This window comes from Lepus europaeus, chromosome 2 (genome assembly GCF_033115175.1).
Source record: "Lepus europaeus isolate LE1 chromosome 2, mLepTim1.pri, whole genome shotgun sequence".
Taxonomy (NCBI): domain Eukaryota; kingdom Metazoa; phylum Chordata; class Mammalia; order Lagomorpha; family Leporidae; genus Lepus; species Lepus europaeus.
In genome coordinates this window covers 163,004,802-163,017,278 of record NC_084828.1, presented here as the reverse complement: position 1 = coordinate 163,017,278, position 12,477 = coordinate 163,004,802, and the positions used below count along the sequence as shown (strand labels likewise).

General features: G+C 39.9%; 2 pseudogenes; both read right to left on the bottom strand.

The window, feature by feature from the left end:
• Positions 1–5,451, bottom strand: part of LOC133752172 (cytochrome b-c1 complex subunit 6, mitochondrial-like) — a 69,660-nt pseudogene extending 64,209 nt beyond the window's left edge.
• On the bottom strand, positions 3,931–4,040 carry LOC133752530 (U2 spliceosomal RNA; annotated as a pseudogene).
• Positions 5,452–12,477: the final 7,026 nt, after the last annotated feature.

Genomic DNA, 12,477 nt, shown 5'->3' with positions numbered 1-12,477 from the left:
TCAATGACTTCTAGAGGAAGAGAAGTAACTTCTAGATGTGAATCTTATATTAAAATTACAATGGTTTTCCATATCCTCACTACAAAGTAGGACTAGGCTGCCTACAATAATAGAGGCTAGATTGTATGTGTGTGTTCTTGGTTGGTTTGATTGGTTGCAAATCTGGGGTTCACCACTGAGGAACTGAATTGCCTAGGAATTGGCACATGTTTTCTTTTAAAGAGTGATAATAAGTGTTTTGGCTTTGTGGGCCATATAGTAATCTTCTTCACAACTAGTGAATTCTACTGCTGAATAAGAAAGCAACAAATGTTATATAAATGAATGAGTGTGGCTGTGTGCCAATCAAGCCATATTTAAAAACAATAGGCAATGGTCTGGATTTAGCCAATGGCTAGAATTTGCCAACCTCTAACCATGGCATATTTCTTATTATCTCTGAATTTCATCTATAACATAGGAACAATTAAAACAATATTAATGCATACAAATTGCTTAAAACATACTTGGGGAGTTGGTATTTTGGTGCTGTGAGTTATGCCGCTTCATGTAATGCTGGCATCCCATATGAGTGCCAGTTCAAATCCTGGATGCTCCACTTATGTTTCAACTCCCTGCTAATATGCCCAAAAAAACAATGGAATATGGCCCAATTATTTGGACCCCTGCCACCCACATGGGAGACTCAGATGGAGTTCCAGGCTTCTAGTTTCAGCCTGGTGCAGCCCTAGCCTTTGTGGTCTTTTAGGGAGTGAACCAGCAATTGGAAGCTCACTTTCTCTCTCTCTCTCTCTCTCTCTCTCTCTCTCTCTCCATTGGAACTTTTCATGGGCCATAAAGAGAGAAGCTTCCTCTCAATCTTCCCTTTTTGGCCAGCTCCTCTGTCCTTCTCCTATGGCTCATTAAAGTGTGTTGGTTTTTACTCTAATTTGTTTAACTGTTTGGAATCTACAGGCTCATGAAGCCCAAAGTAAATGGACAAAATTTTCATGCCCAGTATATAATCATATAATCTAGACAATTAAACATAGGGAATGAAACAATCCATGCAAGAAATTTACCAAGGAAAACATGATGAAGGTCTCTTAAATTTTCTATGTCTAGTTAAGTTCTTGTACCTTACCAGATATAAGGTAGAACACCGCTCCATGGGGGCTGGCTACTTCTTCCTTCTAACCATGAAGTAGTAAGACCACCACTAGAAATGCTAGTATCACCAGCTACTAGGATGTACTGGGTGATGCTTTTAAAAGTTCTGATAAACACCTGATACTCTGTAGTCAGGAGAAATACTATTTGAATGCACTATTCTAAAATAATCAAATCAAAACACTTTGGGTAACCACCCATTTTTGTCAATTAAGCTTACCTGGAAAAGAGCTCTTTCTTTCTAAGGAGATGGGAGGCAGCTCTTTGGAAAGTGAGCAGTAGGTCCTCTGTGGTCCAGTTGACTAGAAAGTCTTTGTGTTCATCCTGAATTATCACAAAGTAGCATCATCATTTAAGTTACCATGGTGCAATGGAAATAGAATTAACCTGGAAAGCTGGAGATCAGTATTCTAATCTTGACACAGCCATGATCTCTGGACAAGACATATAATCTCTCCTCATTCATGAAATTAAGTGATAGGGCTTCAACACCCATAAAGATCCTATACTTCTAAAATTCTACAAAATGTGTTGGTTGAACCTTCTCTTGACATTCAGTCATGTGTACTCTGTCTGGTACTCTTAATCCTCTGTAGTCACATGTCCCTTTCTTTAAATGAAGTTTCTTTCACTGTTTAAACTTGGAGGAGATTGAATTCTGATATTGATGTAGTTCAAGAATACCCTGGATAAGCTTCAAATCCTATATATCACTGACTTACTAGCACTTTCTCACGGGCTCTCCGATCCCCTTTTTGTAAGAAATAATTATCTACAATCCTAGTATCTGAATATGAGAATATTCTCATTGCTAAATGTCCCCTTCCAATCTTGGGCTCTATGTCTCTCTCTATGTATATACACACATACATACATATATATGTATATATATTTTAAAAGTTACAAAATTTCCATCACAGGACTTTTCTATTATGCAACCTCCACTGGTATCATTCTGTTTGAAGCATAGACTAATAGCAAAACCAAGAGTCAAGAACTCAATCCAGGTCTCCCACGTGGATGACAGGGATCCAATTACTTGAGTCATCATCACTACTTCCCAGGATCCACACTAACAGAAAGTAGGAGTCAGGACCTAAACCTGGGGATTGAACCCAGGCACTGCAATGTAATATATGGCGTCCTAACCGGTAGGCTAAGCACCCACCCCTACTGTTACCATTTTTAATGGTAGCTTAAGAAAGCATTGAATGGCAAGATAGCCATCTGTGAAACTGATGCTTCATATTGTTCTACAGTTTAAAGTAAGTTCAAAGTATGTGAGCTCAATTTTTTTTCCACCTAATGACTCTTACCTGCATCTATTACAAATTCTCTGCTTTTTTGTACTTTATGAAGCTTGGATTCCTGATCCTGGTAATCAAGTGATTTCATGAAATATAAGTGAAAGTTTTTGTGTCACTTATTTCCCCTTCTGTTCTCCTCGGTTTGGTTTGTTTGTTTTGTTTTCATCTTGGAATTCAAAGATGAGACTGGAACAGACATGCTGTCACTGTGAGGATACATACAAGCGTGAGGATTTTGTGACTGCAATAAGGATGACAAGAATAATTTGGATTCTTGAGCCTTATGCTGGTTTTGGACCACTCCATTCCAGGTAATATTACAAAACAGATAATATTACAAAAACAAATAAGCTCTTCCATTTTAAAGTATTGCCAAAACAATTTTTGAATATTTCTCATTCCTTAATGATACAGTTGATATGGCATATGTCTCCTTTTGATATACCTGTGCAAATCATACCTCTGATAACTGCCTATTGTAAGAAAGCACTGCCAATAACCATAACCTTGACAACAACATGATAGTAACGCCCATGTCACTCTCAGTATGTCTATTGGTTCTCCTCCTGCAATTCAAGCAATGGACTCTGGAGCTGGGAATGCTTATGCAAACGCCTCGCTTCTGATGGTTTTCTATCAACTAAGATAATGTGTTCCTCTTCCTACTACCCTAGATCAACACATGGTGGACTCAAGATGGATCAAACCTGATAAGGACAGTAGACAGCGGCTATTGGAAGCGTCTAAGATTTTTCCTTTATGTATTTATTTATTAAACAAATGTCAAGAACCTACTATGAGCTAGACACTGGGTTAGGAATTGGAGTGTCCAGATGACTCACTGAAGAGATTTATTGTCTGAAATGAGTTGAATCTTTGGAGGGTATAAGAAACAATATAATGCATGAACAGATAATACATTTGCATGAAGGAATTAAGAATGGGAAGATATCAAATGTGATTTCTAAGGAAACAGAAAAGGGTGTTTGCTGGTCTTAAATCAAAGGCAAATTAACAAAAAGAAAAAAAGGATTGTGAGAGTTAAAAATGGGCACTTTTTTTACTCCATAAAAATTAAATATGTATGTATGTATCACATGCTGGAAAATAAAAGTATAATTATAGAACAGCTCCATTAATTTCACAAAATTAATGTATTTGTGTAATTAGAACCCAGAGCAGAAAGAGAATATGACCAGTACCATGTAAGATCCCACTTGCTTGCTTCTCATCACAATCCCCTCAATAGTAACCACTTCTTACTTTTTAATGACATAGGTTAATTTTGCCTATTTTATTGGTTTATATTTATGAACTCATCCAGTATGTATTCTTATGTTTCTAGTTCCCTTTATTCAACTTTATGTTATTGCAATTAACTGTTGTTGCAAAAAATTATCACTTACTCTCATTGCTGTGTAGTTTTCCATTGTGTTACTGTTACAAAATTTCTTTGTTCATTTTACATTTGATATATAATTGGCAATTATTACAAAAATTGGAAAAAAAAACTGTACACATAATGTCGATAAATTTGTAGGTGCATTTCTACACTTGATCTTAGCCAAAAGGCCGAGAAGCGATGTAGGTGTGTTTCTATTAACTATATATACCTAAGTATGGAATTTTCTGGTCTGTAAATATGAGTATATTTAGTTGTATTTTTTTTTTTTTTTGGCCAGGCAGAGTTAGACAGTGAGAGAGAAAGAGACAAAAAGAGAGTTATAGACAGTGAGAGAGAGACAGAAAGAAAGGTCTTCCTTCCATTGGTTCACCCCTCAAATGGCTGCTACGGCCGGCGCTGCACCAATCCGAAGCCAGGAGCCAGGTGCTTCCTCCTGGTCTCCCATGCTGGTGCAGGGCCCAAGCACTTGGACCATCCTCCACTGCCTTCCCGGGCCACAGCAGAGAGCTGGACTGGAAGAGGAGCAGCTGGGAAAGAATCTGGTACCCTGATAGGGACTAGAACCCGGGGTGCCAGCGCCGCAGGCAGAGGATTAGCCAAGTGAGCCACAGCACCGACCGAGTACAATTAGTTTTAAAAGAAATGTCAACATGTTCTCAATGTTACTCTACAAATTTATATTTTCAATAGTGGTATATGACAGTTCCATCTGCTTCACCTTCATGGCAACACCAGGTATTTAAATTATTTTGTGGGCTGGAGCCGTGGCTCACTTGGTTAATCCTCTGCCTGCGGTGCCAGCATCCCATATGGGTGCCAGGTTTTAGTCCCTGTTGCTCCTCTTCCAATCCAGCTCTCTGCTGTGGCCCGGGAGGGCAGTGGAGGATGGCCCAAGTGCTTGGGCTTCTACACCCGCATGGGAGACCAGGAGGAAGCACCTGGCTCCTGGCTTTGGATCGGCGCAGTGCACTGGCTGTAGCGGCCATTTGGGGGGTGAACCAACTGAAGGAAGACCTTTCTTTCTGTGTCTCTCTCTGTCTCTCATGGTCTATAACTCTACCTGTCAAATAAATTGAAAAAAATTATTTTGTAATTTAGCCAATAGGGTAAGTATGTAGTAGTATCTCAGTATGTTCATATATATCTTAAAATAGTTTATCAAAATGTAATTCAAATAAAGCAAAATTGCACAGCTCTTAAACACAATGAATTTTGACAAATGTATACATGCAACCATCAATCAGATAATGATGCAGAATATTTCCATCTTCAATGACTTGGATATGGCTTGAGTGTATCCCTAAGTCCTCTTTTGTTGGAATGTAACCTCTACTGTGAGGCATTAAGGTGGAGGAACTTAGTCCAGCTATGGTCTTTAGCAGAGAGGCCACTGGGAGCTCATTAAGGTTAAATTAGATCATTAAGGTGGAACCCCATGATTGAATTATGCTGGCTTTGTAAGAGGCGGGAGAGAGACCAGACAGACATAAGCGCTCCCTTTCTCTTACCATGAGGGGCTTTCACCACCTGGACTCTGTCAGCAAGAAGCCACCATGAGATGAGGCTCCGACTGTGCACATCCAGGACCATGAGTCAAAATAAATATATTTTCTTTATGAAGTAGTCTGCCTCTATAAAAATAGGATGAACACACCATTGCCACAAAAACTCCCTTCTTATCATGTTTCATTCATCACACTCTATGGAGGCACTTTTCCAATTAAAAATGTATTTATTTATAGAACTAGACATGATACAATGATAGAGATGGTATAGAGATAGGGAGAGATGATAGAGATAAAGAAAAAGATAGATTGAGGGGCCGGCACCGTGGCTCACTTGGTTAGTCCTCCACCTGCAGTGCTGGCATTCCATATGGGCGCAGGTTCTAGTCCCGGTTGCTCCTCTTCCAGTCCAGCTCTCTGCTGTGGCCCAGGAGGCAGTGGAGGATGGCCCTAGTGCTTGGGCCCCTGCACCTGCATGGGAGATCAAGAAGAAGCACCTGGCTACTGGCTTCGGATTGGCACAGCAACAGCCATAGCAGCCATTTGGGAGTGAACCAAAGGAAGAAAGACCTTTCTCTCTGTCTCTCTCTCACTGTCTATAACTCTGTCAAATAAAGAAAAAGAAAAAGAAAAATATAGATTGAGACAGAGATAAAAACAGAGAGGGGAAGGTAATAATTTTCCCACCTGTTAATTCACTCCCCTAAATGCCCATGGTAGCCAGCACTGAGACAGGCCAAAACCAGGAGCCCAGCACTCCATATGGGTCTGCCACATGGGTGTCAGGAACCAAAGCAGTTGAGCCATCATCTGCTGCCTCTCGGACTGTGCATTAGCAGGAAGCTTGACTCTGAAGCGTAGTATGCAGGACTCAAATCAGACACTCTTATGTGGTACATGGGCTTCCGAAGCCATGGTCTAACCATTGCTCCAAACAAGTGTTCCTATCATTTCTAACTCCATAAATAAGTTGTGCCTGTTCTTGAATTTCTAACAAATGGAACCATTCAGTATACTCTTGGATCTCAATATATTGAGATTCATCTATGTTAATGGTATTTTAGTAGTTTTTTTTCTTTTTTTAATCTCAATACCGGGTAATTTTTAGTGACATGCTTTAAAAGAGAAAAGTCCAGCCCCACTCAATCAAAAGCTGCTTTCTCAGGAATCTATGAACCTGTGCTACGTCTAAATCCTCCTTTATAGAATTATAATCATTTGACATCAGTATGTGGTCTGACTTACTCTTGCCTAGCTTTTAAAATTGTTTCTTTCGGGTGCAATATTGCTTAGGTGGAAGTGGCTGGACGTGACCCATTAATGTCAGGATGCCTATTCTGGTCTCTGATTCTTGACTTCCCATAGTGACAAGCTTCCTCCTATACTCCTTTAGTTTATTTTCACTAGATTTGTAAACAAAAACATACCATGTTTGCATAAGGTAATCCTCTAAAAATGGACAGTGCTCCCTAGGGCTTATACAACTTTGACACAACTTCTAGATGACAGCGAGTGCAAGTGTCCCCTTTCCTGCGAGTCCTCCAGAGGCCATAACTCAGCACACAATTCAAATTAATGTTCTGTAATTTTTGTTTAACATTTGTAAGGAAGGAGCCCAGTGCCCTTTGTAAAAAATGTATACCCCATTCTATATATTCAACATAAGCTACTTGTTACATTTGCTAACACATTGCAGGGCTATCACTTACTGGGAATTGAGATTTAGGTCTTCACATTTTGGCATTCAAAACTGATTATACATGGTCATTTTCACTAATTATGGACAAAGATAAGTTTCATACATAAAGGCACAAAGTATCTCTCAAAATTACTGCCATATGCATTAAATGCTTGTCACTTCTCTGTAGTTTCTGTCTCACTCTAGTTTTCTTTTTTTTTAATGCACATGAAACGGCTTGACCTTTTAGCTATTTGGACTGACCCCTTGACCAATTTTGCTGGAATGACACCCTCCACTCATGCTTTACTTGCTGCTCAGCTAAACCAAACTCAGGTTCATCTTACTCAACTGGCCACCTTCAGTGCAGAGTTGGTGCTTTCGTTTTGTTTTCCTATTGATGTTGCTTTGTGTAATTATTTTCTTCTTTTCTTATTTTCTATCCTCTTTATCCTCTCCCTCTACCCTCACCACATGATAGGAACTGGGTTCTTTTGTGGGAGGCGACTTCACTTCAATTTTTGCTCTTTATCGACAGACTTGCTCATGGAAACTTATGGACTTTGAGTCATTTTTCTGATTCACTTCTTGTGGTTATGGCCTTGTAGTTTGGCTCCTCTAGTGGCTGTAATCCAACTCCTTAATACATTTCTGGGAGATTTAGCAAAAAGAAGATGAAAACACAAGGCAAACTAACTCTTTTTAACTTTTTAAAACATTTTTATTAATATAAAAACATATTCCATGTATTTCATAGATGCAATTCTAAGAAGATAACCATATTTTTCCTCCTTCCTTCCCTCTTTCCCTCTCCCAATCTCCCTCCTTTTCTTCCTTCCTTCCTTCCTTCCTTCCTTCCTTCTTTATTTTTTCTCTTTTTTTTTTTTGCAATAATATATTTTCAATTTGCTTTGTAATCACAGGCTTAATGCAGTGGTAATCATAAGGCAAAATTTTGGCTTCCCTAAGAAGATATTAATAACCAGTCAGATGTTACTTAACTTGTAATCTTTATATTAATTTTTGAAAATAATTGCAAATCTAGTTATTTCCTTTTCTTTTTAAAATTTTATTAAAAATATACAAATTTCTTGCATTTCCTATATACAGATTCAGGAACATAGTGATACTTCCCATCCTACCCTCTCACCCTTCTTCCTCCTCCCTCTTCTATTCACATTCTTAAGTTTTACAAATATCTATTTTCAGTTAAATTTACACTATAATATTAACTCTATGGGGTCAGTATTGTGGCATAACAAATAAAGCCACCACCTGTAGTGCTAGCATCCCATATGTGTGCCAACTGGTCCACCTCTGATCCAGCTCCCTGCTAATGTGCCTGGAAAAGCAGCAGAAGATGGTCCAAGTCCTTGGGCCCCTGCACCCATGTGGGAGACCTGGAAGAAGCTCCTGGCTCCTGACTTCAGATTGGCCCAGCTCCAGCTATTGTGCCCATCTGGGGAGTGAACCAGTAGATGGACCTCCCTGCTTCTGTCTCTGTGTAACTCTGCCTTTCAAATAAATAAATAAATCTTTTAAAGAAAGATTAACTCACACTAAGAGTTCAACAAATGGTATGAAGAAAAAAACACTGTTCCTCAACAGTCAAGATAAGGGATGTAAAAATTCATCGAATCTCAAATGTTATTTTCTTATTTTTAAGTTCTACTTACAAATTTTTTCATTATACTTATAAAAAGAAGAAAATATAAGTCCCTCATATTTAAAGGAATTTCAACTGATGTTCTGTCCTATTTAAAACTTTATATTTGAAACTTAAAAAAAATCTCATTTGTATATTTAGTACATTAAATTTCCTTTTTAAGAATTAAAATGATTAACACACTAGAAAATCCTCCAGATTTTCTAAATCACTCTTTCAAATCTATAAATTAAACTCATGAAAATAAAAACTTTAGATATATATGAGACAGTCCATTGTATATGTACATAGTATGATTTCAGTCTCAAATAGTGTGTCTAAATCAATGACTCAGTTATGCATTTTGCATGACATTATAAAACTGATATGTTGCTCTCAAAGGCAAAATTCTTTTGAACATTAAAAACTCTTAAAATATCAAGCACATATTAAATACAAAATATTAATACTGTAATTCTCTTCAACATGTCTACATTTCCAAATTTTCTCAAGGTTAAAAGAACCTTATTCATTTTTGAGATAGCTATATTGTCTTAACAATTTTATCTTCTCAGCTAGTGAAGTTTATCTAAGATCTAGAAATAATGACTGGGACTTTTACAATTATTTTCAGGCTTCCTGTTGTCAGCACAGTAGGCCAGGTTGCACACCATTCTGAGTGTGAGTCCTAACAATATGTTACTCCTCTGCCTATTCAAGTAACTGCAATCAATACTGCTTTACTATTTGATTAGATTGGTTCTGCTTGGTTCTGAATTATTTCCACAATCTTCTTAGATTTTAGGACTACACAGCTCATAGCTTTGATTGGTTCCTTGTACTTCTAGAGTCGAACATGTCATTTTTTTTTTTTTTTTGACAGGCAGGGTGGACAGTGAGAGAGAGACAGAGAGAAAGGTCTTCCTTTTTGCCGTTGGTTCACCCTCCAATGGCCGCCTTGGCCGGCACACCGTGCTGATCCGATGGCAGGAGCCAGGTGCTTCTCCTGGTCTCCCATGGGGTGCAGGGCCCAAGCACTTGGGCCATCCTCCACTGCACTCCCGGGCCACAGCAGAGAGCTGGCCTGGAAGAGGGGCAACCGGGACAGAATCGGTGCCCCAACCAGGACTAGAACCTGGTGTGCTGGTGCCGCAAGGCAGAGGATTAGCCTAGTGAGCCGCGGCGCCGGCCCAAACATGTCATTTTGATGGCACAAAAAGGAATGGGGCATACAGTTCGTAAAAAGACAGTGGAAAGGGGTTAGGAAAGGGAAGCACCAGAATCTGCTTAGTCTGTATACCCTGAGGATGTTTTTACTGTGTCGAGCTCGAAACCATTGCTACTCACTGAAAACCCATCCTTAGTCAATCACTCTTTCATTCATCCACACATTTGGGAAGCACTTATCAAATCTACCTTTGTCCAGCCTCTGTAACTAAGAATTAAAAGAGATGCAAGGTTTAAACATGGAGTATGCACCATTGCACCTGCACCCAATAAGCCTGTGATGTAGGAACCACCAATTTTATTTTAGTGATAACAAAAATAAGGCTCACAGTGGAGAGCAACATTACCATTGCCAATACTAACAGTTATCAAGCGGTCAAAATGGGATACAGACCTGGGAATGGTTGGATCTAAAATGTGGGCACTCTGCCTCCAGTGAGTAGCTCATCATTTAAGGAAGGAAAGAGGGCAGGGTGGGGTGTGTGGAAATGAATAGAAAGTGCACAGACTGGTCAGAGGAACATTTGGTTCTTTTGGCTTTGCTACTGGAACTTAGACTGAGGGGTAAGCATGGATTTGTGTGCTGCAAAGATGCAAGCTGGGGGTGGGAGGACTAGCCATAGCAGACAAATCTTAACCTTTCCACAGCAAATGTCTACTTCTCAGAAACAGAATTCAGGCTGTTTAATACTGAAGGTGAAGTGGCTATCAACATATTTACAAGAGGTGGTGCCATGTAGCTCTCAGATAAACTGATTTTTTTCTTAATTTGAGAGATAGACAGGCTGAAATAGAATTCTTGCATCTGCTGGTACCCTCCCCAAATGTCAGCAATAGTCAGGTCTGGGACAGGCCAATGTCAGGAGTCAGGAACTCCATCTGGGCCTTCCACATGGGTAGCAGGGACCCAGAAAATTGAACCATCACCTTCCTCCAGGGTGTGCATTAGCAGGAAGCTGGAGCATAAGTGGAGGGGTTGGGATTCAAGCCTGGGTACTCTGATGCTGGATGGAGACATCCCAAGCAGCATCGTGACCACTGTGCCAAAGGTGCGTCCCAAGATAAACTAATTTTTAAAAGTTGCTTCTCAGCCAGCGCCGTGGCTCAACTGGCTAATCTTCCACCTAGCGGCTCCGGCAAACCGGGTTCTAGTCCCGGTCGGGGCACTGGATTCTGTCCTGGTTGCCCCTCTTCCAGGCCAGCTCTCTGCTGTGGCCAGGGAGTGCCGTGGAGGATGGTCCAAGTGCTTGGGCCCTGCACCCGCATGGGAGACCAGGAGAAGCACCTGGCTCCTGGCTTCGGATCAGCGTGATGCACCGGCTGTGGCGGCCATTGGAGGGTGAACCAATGGCAAAAGAAAGACCTTTCTCTCTGTCTCTCTCTCTCACTGTCCACTCTGCCTGTCAAAAAAAAAAAAAAAAGTTGCTTCTCATTGTAACTCTCAATGTCTTACTAAAAAGCACTAAAGTGTGTTATATAACTGCTTCAGATGAGAAGGGTATTTTATTCACAAATCATAGTTTGATTTCTAGGATACCGGTGTCTAGGAACAGTCTAACTCTGTTAGACTAGAATATTTCCTAGGTATTGGGTAGAAGCTCCCTAAATTACTGACATCCAACCTAAGAATAAGTGGCTCTTCTGTTACTTGGTCAAGTCCTCATAAAAGATGACAATCATCATGAACACAGGGCCATTCTAAATTGGGCTCCTTTCTCATGCCTCCTATTCATTAAACTCTTGCTTCTCTCTGTCTCTTTTTATGCTCCCACTTTCCTCAGAATGCCCTTCCTTATCACTGTTTTAATATTTGTTATATTTCTAGAATAAGGAAAGAAAAGCTTCAGTTAGCCAATATTCTATTAGCCCAGAGTCCTTGTTGCAAGAATCTGTTTGGGACTTTGATCTGTTTAGTGTTGTGGTCACTAATTTGGTCACAACAGAGTAAACCATTTTACCCTGGCATCTGTTACAAAAACTCTGCTCTTTCGGTATCTTTTTCTAATATGTGTTCATCTCAAAATGGCATAGCTTTTAGTGGTTTATTTGTTTATTTAAAATGAAGAGAGAGAGAGAGCTAGAGCGAGAGTGAGAGCAAGAGAGAGAGAGAGAGAGAGATCAACCTTCTATCAGCTGGTGCACTCCCCAGTCTAGGCCTGCAACAGCCAAGACTGGTCCAGGTCAAAGCCAGGAACCTTGAACTCTATCCAGGTCTAGTGTATGGGCGGCAAGGCCATCATTCATTGCTTTCCTAGGCGCATTAGCAGAGAAATGAATTGAAAGTGAAGTAACTGGGACTCAAACTGATGCTCTGATATTGGATGCTAATGTCACAAGTGGCAGCTTACTCTACCCTACCACAACGCTGCTACCCTCAAAGCAACACCTTTTACACAAGTGCTGGATTTCAGGTAAAAATCTATCTCATTTGTAAAGACTGTATATAATCATGGTAAAGCATGAAAATTCTAGAACTAGAGTTCCTGAGAACTGCCGTTCTATCATTTCATGACTGTGTGATCTTGTGAAAGTCATTTAAAACCACTTATGCCTCAACTTCA